The sequence below is a fragment of the Microcebus murinus genome, chromosome 14 (assembly GCF_040939455.1).
Source record: "Microcebus murinus isolate Inina chromosome 14, M.murinus_Inina_mat1.0, whole genome shotgun sequence".
In the NCBI taxonomy this organism is placed as follows: Eukaryota; Metazoa; Chordata; class Mammalia; order Primates; family Cheirogaleidae; genus Microcebus; species Microcebus murinus.
Genome location: NC_134117.1, coordinates 4,093,822 through 4,105,686, shown reverse-complemented (window position 1 = coordinate 4,105,686; position 11,865 = coordinate 4,093,822). Strand labels below are relative to the sequence as shown.

At 54.0% G+C, this 11,865-nt stretch overlaps 1 protein-coding gene across 3 annotated transcripts in view; it reads left to right on the top strand.

Moving 5' to 3' along the window:
* The first annotated feature begins 1,330 nt into the window (after positions 1–1,330).
* Positions 1,331–11,865, top strand: part of PTPRE (protein tyrosine phosphatase receptor type E) — a 144,422-nt gene continuing 133,887 nt past the window's right edge. For 2 of the 3 annotated variants that reach the window (XM_076009705.1, XM_076009706.1), the window contains exon 1: positions 1,430–1,531. The gene's annotated coding sequence lies outside the window, so the exon portion shown is untranslated. Of the gene's footprint in view, positions 1,532–11,865 lie in introns of all 3 variants that reach the window. The other variant, XM_020280765.2, reaches the window with a different exon arrangement.

The window sequence follows — 11,865 nt, the reverse complement described above, 5'->3', positions numbered from 1 at the left end:
TGAGTGGGTCTGAAGTTGGGGGCACGCAGGCACCTGAGAGGCAGAGGCAGAGGCAGTGAGAGGAGAGAAGGGGCGCATTTGAGGTGCACAGAGAAGCCTGATGGGAAGTGGACTTAGAGAGCCACTGGAGGGGGCAGTGGAGGTGGGCACAGGGCTGACCGTGGGGAAACTGAGTAAGAGCGAGAGTCAGGGCTGGGACGCAGAGGACAGGCCAGCCGTGGCAGGAGAGGTGCGGGTCACGCACACAGGGATGGGGTGTAAAGCTCTGGGCTTGAGGAGGCCCTCCCCACCCCCACAGGGCATGGGCCGGGCCCTGCAGGGGAGGTGGAGCTGGCAGCCCTTTGCCCTATGGGGAGGGGAGCTACACTGGGGCAGGTCACCTGTGGACGCTTAGCCATGAGGGGCCACCGTTTTGCAGACCTCAAGGTCTGTCGCTCTGTCTGGAACAGGCCCCATGCATCCCGAGAGTTGGCTGCCAGCAGTTAATGCAGGTGGGCAACACACCCTAAGTCCACGTCCTCACCGTTCCTTCACAAGCCTACCACAGAAGGCAGCATCCCTCCTGAGGGCCGGGCCCTGGCCACCCCAGAGGGCAGGCACCAAGGTTCAGAACCAGACACAGGTGTCGTTTTTCCTCCTCCAATGCAATTTCCTGTTCTCTGAAACCTCCCTAGTAGTTTAAATGAATCACCTGGAAAGAAGTCGCCTGGGACAGCAGGCCCAGACCTCTCCTATGTTGCTCCTCTTCCTCTCTTGGTGTGTACCTCATTTTGCCAGATGTTGCCTCAGTGACAAGTAAGCCCCCTTCCACACCCCCCAAGCGGCATCCTCACCCCCTCTTTCCAGAGGAGGCCACCACGCCCAGGGACTTCACAGCCTCTCCCAGCTTCTTCAAACCAGAAGTGGTTGGGGTGCCCTGCGCTTCCCTGCTCCGCTGTGAGACCCAGCGCTGTCCCCAGCCAGGCCACTTCCTGGTGCACAGGGCCCAGGCCCATAGGAGAGGCCTTGCCTTTTCCTTCCGGTTGTAGGATGCCTGTCACACCTTGACACCCTCCATAGGCGCCTGGGGCCAGGCAGAGGGCCCAGGCCAGGGCTTTCTGGAAGGGGCACGAGTCTTGGGCTGGAGGACTCCCAGGGTGCCTGGGTGCTCCAGGGCCTCAGGGCCATCCCCGCCGGGCGGGGCCGCACCCCAAGAGGGCGGGCACTCTGGGTGCGCTCCCCGTGCCGGGCACCAGGCGTCGCCCCCGCTCCTCGCAGCGCCGGCCCCCGCCCCCGCCGCGGAGCCGGAGCCGATCGAGCCGAGCCGGGAGGCGGCGGGACCGGCCAGCGGGCAAATTTCCTGCTCCGCTGCGGACGGCGGGCGGCAGGAGCGGGCTCGCGGCGCCGGGACCCCGCTGCCTGCGCGTCCCCGCGACCCTCCTCCGCGCCCGGCGGGGACCGCTGGACGCCCCCGAGGGCGGCGGACCGACACCCAGGAGATGCGGAGCCGCCGCGGCGGCGCGATCGGCGCGACTGGACCGGCCCCCCCGAGGTGAGCGCGCGCGGGTGCGGGCGGGTGGCCGTGCGCCCCGGGGCCGGGGCAGGCCGGGGACGCGGCCTCGGCGGCCGCCGCGGGAGGGAGGGGCTGCGCCCGGTGCCGGGTGCCGAACCGGGTCCGGCCGCTCCGGCGGCGCGCCGGTACCGGCGACTGGGGACCGCGCCACCCCGGCTACCGGCCCGCGGTGCGACCCCTCCCCAGAGTCCCCAGCCCAACTTGGCGAGCCCACAGGCAGCTCCCACTCTCCCTCTCGGTAAACAGAATAGGGGGAGTCTGCGGGTGGCGACTGCGCGGGGACGGCGACAGGGCGACGAATGTGAAAGCCGGCGAGACAGAGAAAGGCTGCCGGCGGCTGTGTTGGGGCCGCGCACGCACAGGGGTTGAGAGCGGAGCCTTTGGAGAAAGTGGCGTCAACTCCGGGAGGGTCGGGGTGCGGGTATGCTGCCAGGGGCCGGGTCCACCTGCGTTCTCAGGGAGGGAGGAGGAAGAGGGTGCTGCCGGCTGGAGACGCGGCAGGGAGACCCTGGCAGGTGGGCCAGGTCGGACGGGCCAGGTCGGACTGGCCCGATCTGCAGGGTCGGTGACCTGGCAGAGCTCCTGGGGCCAGAGGCCTGCGCGGTGCCAATGCTGCGCGCTCCCAGGACCAGCTGGGGAAGGCCGGGGCAACCCACAGGATGGCGAGGCTGAGCCAAGCCGGCTGGAGACCGAGCGGGACCTGACCTAAATTCCTTCGAGGCACGGCAAACCTTTCCAGAAAGGTTAGGCAATTATACTTGCAGAATTATGACAGGGATTTGTCTTGAGTTACCACCACTCTGCCGGAGAGTTTCAATCCCTGAAACTCAAGGAAAGAATATGGATCTGTGCTTGTATTTTAGAGTGAATGAGTGTGTAGCGGAGTTGAATGAAAACCAGCAAAGGATGGTCACATGTTCTAAAAATTACCGTGTCCATGTCCAGTCCTCTCTGCTCTTGACCCCAGATGCCCCTCGACCCGGGATGTCTGGGGGTCTTTGTGTCCCAAAGGTGGATGAAGTTCTGCCTCTGCAAAGTAAAGACCCCTGTCCATTTAAACTGTGTGTGGGGGTGGGGGGGTGTCTTCCCCAAACTGGGACACTCAGCCAGAGGCTGGCATGGCGGGGGCCTGTGGCTGAGGCAGGCCTCTGACCCCCATGATCTCTCAGCCCTGGGGTGGGGGCAGAGCTCCGTTGTAGGACCAAGGCTGGGGGCCTGGCTTTCCAAACTCAGGCTTGAGGCCTTTGGGCTGGGAGCAAAAGGCCAGAGGAACAGGCCCAAGAAGTAGGGGCTACCCTCCCAGGGAGAGGGCCTGGTGCAGCCCCCCTGCCCCCAGGCATGGCCCTGCCCCTGACCATGACCTTGGGGATAAGGTCTTTTGTTTATTGGTGTTAGTGATGTCTGCTAATCAGCACCACCCCCTTCCTCACCCCAACAGACTTCCCATGTGTGGACGTGAGCTAGGAGCTAGATTTGTCTCTGGAAAAGGCCAGATTGTTGCATGAACCAGATGGTTTTAGATTTAATAACATAGTCCCTCATCACCCCCAGCCAAAGCAGCTGAGGGAAGTTGATGATGAGGGAGTTATTGCCTCCCTGTGATGCTTCTTGGAGCCCCGGGTGCTGGGTGGTGGGGGCAGTGAGGATAAAGCAGTGTGGTCAAGTCCACAAGCCACACGGACAGGCCACTTCTCACGTCTGTGCGGGGGGGGCCCAGCATCCACGGAAACCTGGAGGAGGTCTGGAGCTCTGCGCTTAAAAAGCGGTCTTCCCCCCGGGCAAGGGCTACATGCGTGCAAGTCCTTGACCCTGAGAGGAGGTGCAGGTGTGGCGGGGTGATGGCAGAAGCAGAGTTGTCAATTGGTCAAAATGTGCTTCTCCTCCAAACCGTGCCTCAGTTGGCCCACTTTGCTTCATCTCCACCCCCATTATCCCAGTCAGAGTTGCCACCATTTATCCAAATCCCCTCCCTCCAGGCCAGAGGCATATTTCTAGCCCAGACCACCCCTCTGCAGTTCTCATGCCCACCTGCCCACTTGACGTTTCTCCTGGGTTATCAAATGCCCTTCAGCTCATTGTGCCAGAGTCACACTTATAATCCCCCCTCCCCCCCGGACACTTGCCCAGTGTCTTCTCCATCCAATGGCACCCACCTCCACACTGCTTCAGGAAGACACACTGGGCTGCAGTTTCTGTGAGGACAATATTGTTTCTTCACTGCCCAGCCAGGTACCTACCTACCTGTTGGACAGGTGAACGAGTGAGGAAGTGAGACCTTCTAGGAGAACCTGTGCTGATGTGAGTGCGTGGGTGTAGTTTTAGTGGATGTCAGCTGTGGTTGATAGACAGCCACACATCTCTGTTGACATAGCTTGAACTTGAATCCTGGAAAAATGAGCGCGGTCCATCCTGGGGTTACCTGGCCAGTTCTACCCACATGACCGGCCCGGGAGGCAGGTCTGGGAGCGGCGAGGCAACACGATTCAAGCTGCCCTCCACTCCCTTGTTGGATCCATCATTTTCATTTACAGTGTTTGAGTTATAGAGGTTCTGCTGCCAAACCAGAAATGAATATATCCATTAGGACTGGCCTTCTTAATATTTGAATATCACTAAGAAAAAAAAAACAAAACTGTGTGTGCTAAGATCATCTCTAGTTTTCCTTTTGGCTTTTCTCCTAGAGAACCAATAGCTTGGTCCTTCCGGAAGCCCCTGCGCTTTCCAGATCCCAGGCCCAGGCCCTGCTTTCAATCTCCTTCCTCTTTATCTCCATCTTAGGGGCTCCACCTCACACCTGAAATGCCTTAGACTCCCTAAGGCCTTCTTGCCCCCCTCCCTAGGACTAATCTTTCTTACTCTTGGTTCCACAGGGAGTAATTTGTGCCTGTCACAAAATTCTGGACTCTATTTTAATTTCCAGCTCAAATAGTTCATCTCCTCCATCAGGCAGTCAGTGCTTTGGGGACAGTGGGCGTGTCTGTCAGAGCTTGCACATTGGGTTCAGGTGTGGACTCAGATCCCCTCCCCCCACTGCTCACCTGGGTCTAGGATTAGCAACATTCAACAAAGCCCTAGCACTTCAGGTGCCGCTGATGATCTAAAGTCATTGAGTCATTTGGCTAAACGACTCAAAATTCAGGCCTCAGTGTTCTCTGTTAGCACGGTAGTAGTCATGTCTACTTCACCTGCTGCTGCAGGGAGGACAGATGGTGCATGTGAACCACAAGGCACGTGGCTGGCACTCATTAAACTGTAGCTGTTATTTCCCTAATACACCTAGTGCTGTGCAGTGCATGCATCAAGAACCAGCAAAGTTTGAGCAAATAAATGAACCAAGCCAAAGTCTGTATTAATAGATACCTTTTGTGCACCATCCAGATTGGTGGGTCAGATCAGTATGGTGTGACATGCTAGATAACTTTATTTTTTGCACGACAATCTAAAAGATTATGTAAATTTTGTATGACTAAGTACTTTGATCCCGTAAAGTTATCACTTAACCATGAATGAATCCGTTCTTTAACACGCACTGTCGACTCCAGGGTTCGAGTGGTCGATGAGGCAGAAATGCAACTTGCTATGCACATTCACCTGGGCTCGTGGCCCGAATTAAAGCAGGCTGGGTGTGAGGCATTGCAAAAGTGAACCAAACCCAGCACCAAGAAGCAGTGTGGTCTAGAATAAGGTGTATGGAAGCAGTGAGAGAGCCTCTTCTAGACCAGCACCAGCAGGTGAAGCTATGAAGCTATGGACTCTTCAGAAACTCTCAGAACCTCACTTTGCTCACCTTCAAAGAGAAGGGCTGCCCTGGGCTGTCTCTGGGCGCCTCCTAGCTCCTGCACTTCAGCCGGATTTCACACCTCCCTACTGTGGGTCCAGGAAGGGCTACTCTCTGTATACCCAGTCTAGGCTGGGCTGCCTCCCGTTTCTCTGGTCAGCACTTGGGCTGCGTCTCTCTCTGCTCTGGATACCAATCCTAGATAGACTGAGAATTGGCTCACGGTCCATTTAATGTGCTGTTATCTTAGTTACTGGCCTCAGACATATCAAAGGTTTATTTTGGAGAGTCATTATTTTGTTACTTGCTTTTTAAAAATTTTTTATTTTTGCAAAAGCAGAGTGCTGGGAAATATTCTAGATGTTTGGGACTTCAGATCATCAGTGGCACCTGAAGTACTAGGACTTTGTAGAATGTTGCTAATCCTAGACCCAGGTGAGCAGCGGGGGGCGGGGACTGCTGGCAGATGTGTGCTGGGAGACCCCTGTTTGGGGATTACCACGCCAGCTTCCTTTTCTTCTCTCTGTCCCAGCTGCTCTTCCCCAAATCACGCCAACCACGCCCCCCGCCCCCTGCAGGTGTTGCACTCGGGAGTTTTGATGTGGTCCACAGACTTTGAACTGTCACGGCACCTGGTTCACCACCAGAAATGGGCGCCCCAGATCTTTCTTTCAACTGTACAGATACTTCAAAGGGGTTGATTAAGCTTATGAAATAAAAATTCTTAACAATATATTCCGGAAAAGCAAACAACCTTTTACATTGGTTCCCAACAAAATAGGGAACAAATGAAATAGTTTTAAAGGATGTCTAAAGCATCTTTCAGATGCTATCAAGACTGTTTAATTAATCGAGCTTACTAATGTATATTGTACCAAGTCACGAAAGGGGCGGAGAAATCTCTTTTCCCCTCAAAACAAGTATCAATTCCATCAGGGAGCAGGGAACCAGTTGAAGACAAAATGATCCTTTGTTATGTGCTAAAAACCTATGGAGTGTTGCGGCCAGGTGTTTCGATGCTAGTGTTTATTGGGTAAAGAATGAAGAACTGGTAGGAAAACTTGCAGGGAGCCAGGTCGGGATGCCACGACACAAACCCTGCTCCAGTGGAAGGGCTCGTGTGGGACAGTGGTGCTGGGCTGTGAGCTCCCCATCCAGGTGCGTGACTCTGCCCCGGGCTCCCGGGGTGGACGGCTGTCCCCACAGTGCCGGGAGCTCCGAGCTCGCCCAGGGTTGCATGTGAAGTGGAGGAATGGATGGAAGTGATAGAACTAAGGGGAAGCCCGTCCAGGACAGGGCGGAGGATGCCAAGTGCAGGGGGTTCTCCCAGCGGTGATCTCACTCTGCCTGAATGCCGGCAGCCAGTCTGAGCCACGGGGCTTTGTTTTCCATGGGCAGGCGACACGGCCTGGGCTCAGAGCAAGGACTCGGGAGCAGGAGGACTGGGATCAGATCGGGGCCGTGGTGCTCAGGCTCTGGGGGAGGCGAGGGTAGTGGGGACAGTGATGCTCCCAGAGGAGTTGCCGTGGGGGGGGTGGAGGAGGTGGAGGAGGTGGAGGAGGTGGAGGCGGTGGAGGAGGTGGAGGAGGTGGAGGAGGTGGAGGAGGTGGAGGCGGTGGAGGAGGTGGAGGAGATGGACCTGGCCCAATGCTCACCGCAGGACAGTGGTGTCACATGAGGCCAGGGCTCACTGGACTTGCATCGGAGGCCTGTGCTGATCAGAGCTCTGACTTCTCGGCCAGGGTCACTTTGTCCTCAAGGCGAGCCACTCAATTTCTATTCTGTAAACGCAGACATAATTTTGGGTTACTAATGTCCTTAAATCCATTTGGACGTTTCCAGCTGAACATTAGTCACCGGTTTTTATACTAGAGAGAAAATTAGTTCCATTTTTCTTCTCAGTGGAGAGTTTTGAATGTCCTATCACGTAGCTACTTGATTACAATGTATTATTTTAAGTGACCTTTGTACTAAGTCTTTTTATTTTGTCTCTCCCTCCAAAAGGACTCGGCGTTTCCCTGGCTGTGTCTGTACAATAGGGTTTAATGGGTCCGCCGCGCTCTGCCGCAGACTCGGCCCCACTGCCCGGCTGCATGCACTCGTGTGCCCCGAGGGCCGGGGCCGCACTTGCTGAGCGCAGCCCCGACACGGGGAAGCTCCTGTCCTGGCAGGTTCCCGGTTCAACTCCGGGAAGCTCCAGGCTTCCTCTCTCCTCCCCGTCAAGGGGGACGTCCTCAGAGGTGGACACCCACAGACACAGTCTGATGTCCTGGCCCTGTGCTCCCTCCCGACCCTGCCCCTGCCACACCCCCCAGCCTGTGCCAAGTCTTGTCACGGGACATTGCTTTTCACTTTGCTGTTGGACACACGGCACGGGTGGAAAGAGACCTGTGAGAAGGCCCGTGTCTCCTCCGTGGATGCTGACGTTTGAGTCCTGCTGTGGACTCACTCTCTGTTGGGGGGGCTGGGGGTGAAGACACAAGGAAGATGGGAGGGCAGAGGCTCAGAAGGGACCTGGAGGACGCTGGCCTGGTGGTCAGCAGTTTTCCCAGGGCTGGCTCTACTCTCAGCCATTCCATGCCGGTCCACGTGTTGCAAAGCGCAGTCAAAGGCAGGGCTGTCGCTGAGGGTGGGTGGTCCGTGGAGCAGGCCCATCTCTCGGAGGCAGGGTCCGTCCTCCCTATGGAGCGCTCAGCCCATTCTCCTGATCCTGCAGAGACTGCAGAGACCTGCCAGTGATGCAGCTGAGAGGCTGGCGCTCAGCACAGAACACTTCCTACAGATGTCGGTGTTTCTTTCCGAATCTTTCCTTTCTTCGGTGCACTTTCCCACTGCTCTGCAAACAGGAGGGGAGGGGGCAGGGAGAGAGTTTCTTAGACGCTGGGCTTTTATCTTCCAACGCTTGTCAGCCGAGGAGGCCTGTGCATTCCCTTTCAACCCGGAATGTGAGCCCCGTGTCCTGGGCACATGTGGGCTGGAGATAAGGACCAGGGCGTGACCCCGGACAGTGTCACACCCGCGTGGCATATCCTTATGCCAGGGCATGGAGCTAATAGACTCAAACGCTCTGAATCTGTGAAGCAGAGGCTCTCTTGCCATTATTTGGAGGGTGGGGGTGGAGATCAGTATAAATTAATAAAAAGCAAGAATATTTGTGGCTTTTTATTATTAATACACTCAGGGATTTATAGCAACTCAATCTGGGCCAACAAAATGTTGCTTAAGGTACTTACTTTAATGTATTGAAAGCATGTAAATACTTTGCCAAAGAGAATAAAATATTTTAGCATCTTAAATATGTAAAAATAAAACCCGTTTACGATCTTAGTTGCACTATGAAGTTTACTAACCAAATAGAAGCTTCTGTTTCCAGCCACATTATTTCGAATCATCTCAAAACTTGCATTGTTACTAGTAAAATTATTCCTTGTTTTTAGCACTTTTTTCAGCATATGATTTTTCTGACTCTGAAAGTAACCTTAGTTTCATAAACAACTAAACATTTAAGTACTGGATGAAATAATATTCTGAAACAGTAACCTCGTCCTTAATTTTGAACTGCTGTTGACTCAGCATCTTCCTTCCCTAGGCTAGAAGCAGCAGTTTATTACTGGCATCAGTAATTGAATAAATTACTTTTTGCCAGCGTTGCAAACATCAGCTAAAGTTCAGTCATCTATTGGAGATGTTATCAGTCTGTCCATTTAAATTCCTTGAGCAGAGTCCTAATTCTGGCGCAATGTAATGTGAAAATGCAAGAACCAGAAATTTAATAACTTCGTGCTGTGTTGTGCCAAGCTAGGCCTATTCTTAGTGAGCCAACAATATTCTTTCAAAGGATATTTCTTGGTTTTCATCAAATGTGAGTAGTGTTTAAGCATCTGTAAGATCATTCAGAATGTACAAGTGGACGTGTTAAACTTTTATTCAGTACCTACAGTATACGGATACCTCCCAGCTCACGATGATTGGATTTATAATTTTTCAACTTTTATGATGGGTCTATTGGGTATCGAATGAATTTTCAAATTATAGTTTTGACTTACAATGGCTTTATCAGGATGTAGCCTCATTATAAGTACAGGAACACCTGTACATTGTGCCTACCAATGAAGTGGGGGAAAAAAGGCATGACACGTGTGCTGTGGGTGCTCCGTGTCCACAGGGAGATAGGACCCGTCATTCCCTGGGCGTGTTAAACGTAATGGTAATGATGGGTGCAGGGACGGGACAGAGTAAGGGTGTTGGCCTGTGGCATGGGGGTCTAGAAGGGCTTCACCAAATAGAACACGTGTGTTTTACTAGGGTGTTTCCTTGGCAGCTGACAGGGCTAGAACATTCCAGATGGGGGATTCCACATGCTTGCTCAGCAGTGAGAAGTAGCAGGTCCTGCCTGGGGAACAGAGGTGCCTGGGTAGAGCGGGAGCCCAGGCACAGAGGGGCTGAGGCCTCAGAGATGGGAACCTTTGGGATTAAGGAGCCTGGATTCTGTCTGATTCAGCAGTTCTTAACCTGTTTTGCATCACGGCTCCCTTTGAGCATCTAAGAAGACTATGGATTTGTTTTGCAGAAAAATGCATGTGTGTACAAAGTTCTTTTTGCAGTTTTCAGGGAGTCTTGCCTAACTGCCTTTCCCCAGACGCGAGGCTGATGGATTCCAGGTGTGTCCCCGGCCCTGTGGCCTGGACCAGCCCCCAGAGCCCAGCGGCACACCCAGCTGTGAGGTTGAGAAAGGACCTCCTGCTCCTTGTGTGCCAGATGTGCACAGGTAGCTGGGGGAGGCCGAGTCAGCGGGATGGGTTTGTAGATGATGTGATCATGCAGGTGAGAGGACGAGGGCGACATCCAAGCCCTGCGGTTTGGGGCCAGGGCGACTGGACCAGACGCAGGCTTGAGGGATGGTGAAGAGCCGGGCTGTGAGCTGAGAGTGGGGCGCCTGAGGGGGGAGCTTAGGAAATACGGGCAGCTGATTCCACTGGGGAGGGTCTGTCCAACTCGGGGTGGGGGTGGAGAGAGGTTTTCAGCATGAAACTGGTGGAGACAATGTTTGTGCTTCACTGCGCTAACTGTCCATCTTTCTTTTTAGTAAAAATTGGGTTACAATGTGCTTTCCTGGAGATTAGACAATATTCCTAATAAAATGGCACAGAATGAATCATTTGATGGTGGCTATTATCATCAGAGGAGTCAGCTCACGGGAGGGGTGAGGTCTCTGTGCTCCCACTTGCAAAGCCGGTGGGATGGCCTCCTGGAGCTCCGGGTGGTGACCTTTAGCCTCTGATAGGGACAAACCTGGACTCACCCTCTCTCTCTCTCTCTGGCAACCATGACCCTTGTCTGAAGACTTCAGTCAAGCTCGGAGCACCACATTTTAAGTTTCCTTTTAACATGGAGACAGTCTACATGGAAGCCATGCAGATTACTGACGGGGTAGAAACAGCACCTCGGGGAAAAGGCTAAACGAATCATGGCTGGTTTTGCAAGCCAGCCTGAGTCTCAGCGGTGGTCTGATGGCATTGGGCAACCCCAGCACCCTGGCAGTTGTCACTCTGGCAGAATCGGAGGAAAGACACACAATGATAGCAATCTCGAAGGAGGAGGCTGCCCGTGAGGAAGAGCTTTTGACGGTTGCTGAGTATAGATGCGGACTTCTCAAGGAACATGAAAGAGACTTTTTGCAAAATTGCAAAGAACTGGCCTGACTGGGAAATGCAAAAATTATCTTCCCTTGAGGAAGTTGTAAAACATCTCAAAACTCACGGTGGTCAGAAACAATAGCGATGGCCACAGTGGCGTTAATGATGCATGTTCTATCTGGCATTGCCTCCCTGCAGGGCAGTGCCTAGGACTGACACCCAGATCTGGCTCAACTGCCGTGGTCAGGGCATTGAGTTCATTGCGCACTGAAGAACCGGCCCTTATTTTCAAATTTAAAAAGAAAACGCTTCTATGCATTCCCAGTTATTTTCTCAACAACTTTCCTCATATGTTTTAATATAACTAGAAATATATTTTCTGTACAAGTCTTTCAATTTACCAAAAACCAAATCAAATTAAAACCAAACCAAACCAAAAACCAAATCAAAAACCAAATCTATCCTTGTGCTTTAGATGTTATATATTCGAGAAGCCTGGCGAGAGGTTTGAGCTCCCCCGTTTAGAAGCGGGGCCCGAAGTCCGCTGCAGATGGGGAAGGCAGACTTGCCTGGGGCCAGGCTGCCTGCCCCAGAGGCTGGGGGGGCTGTGTGTCCTTCCCTGTTCTGTGCTGTACCCCGTGGACTGGTCCCTGGTTCCCCGCTCCCAGGTCTGAAGCGCTGTTAGTGTTGCTGGGCCTCAGGAAACGGGGCCCCTCTTCTGCTTCCAGGAGAGGAAAGCCCAGGTTGTTTGTCTGTTTAGACAGAAGCGTGTGGCAACCTTGAGCAGGGCCTGGGGGCGAGAAGCGGTTCCTTTATTGCTTCACGTCCGTCTCTCGCCTGCCCGGCCTCGGTAACACTCAGTCTCGTCCTTGGGGTGCGGTTTCCGCCTGGCAAATTAC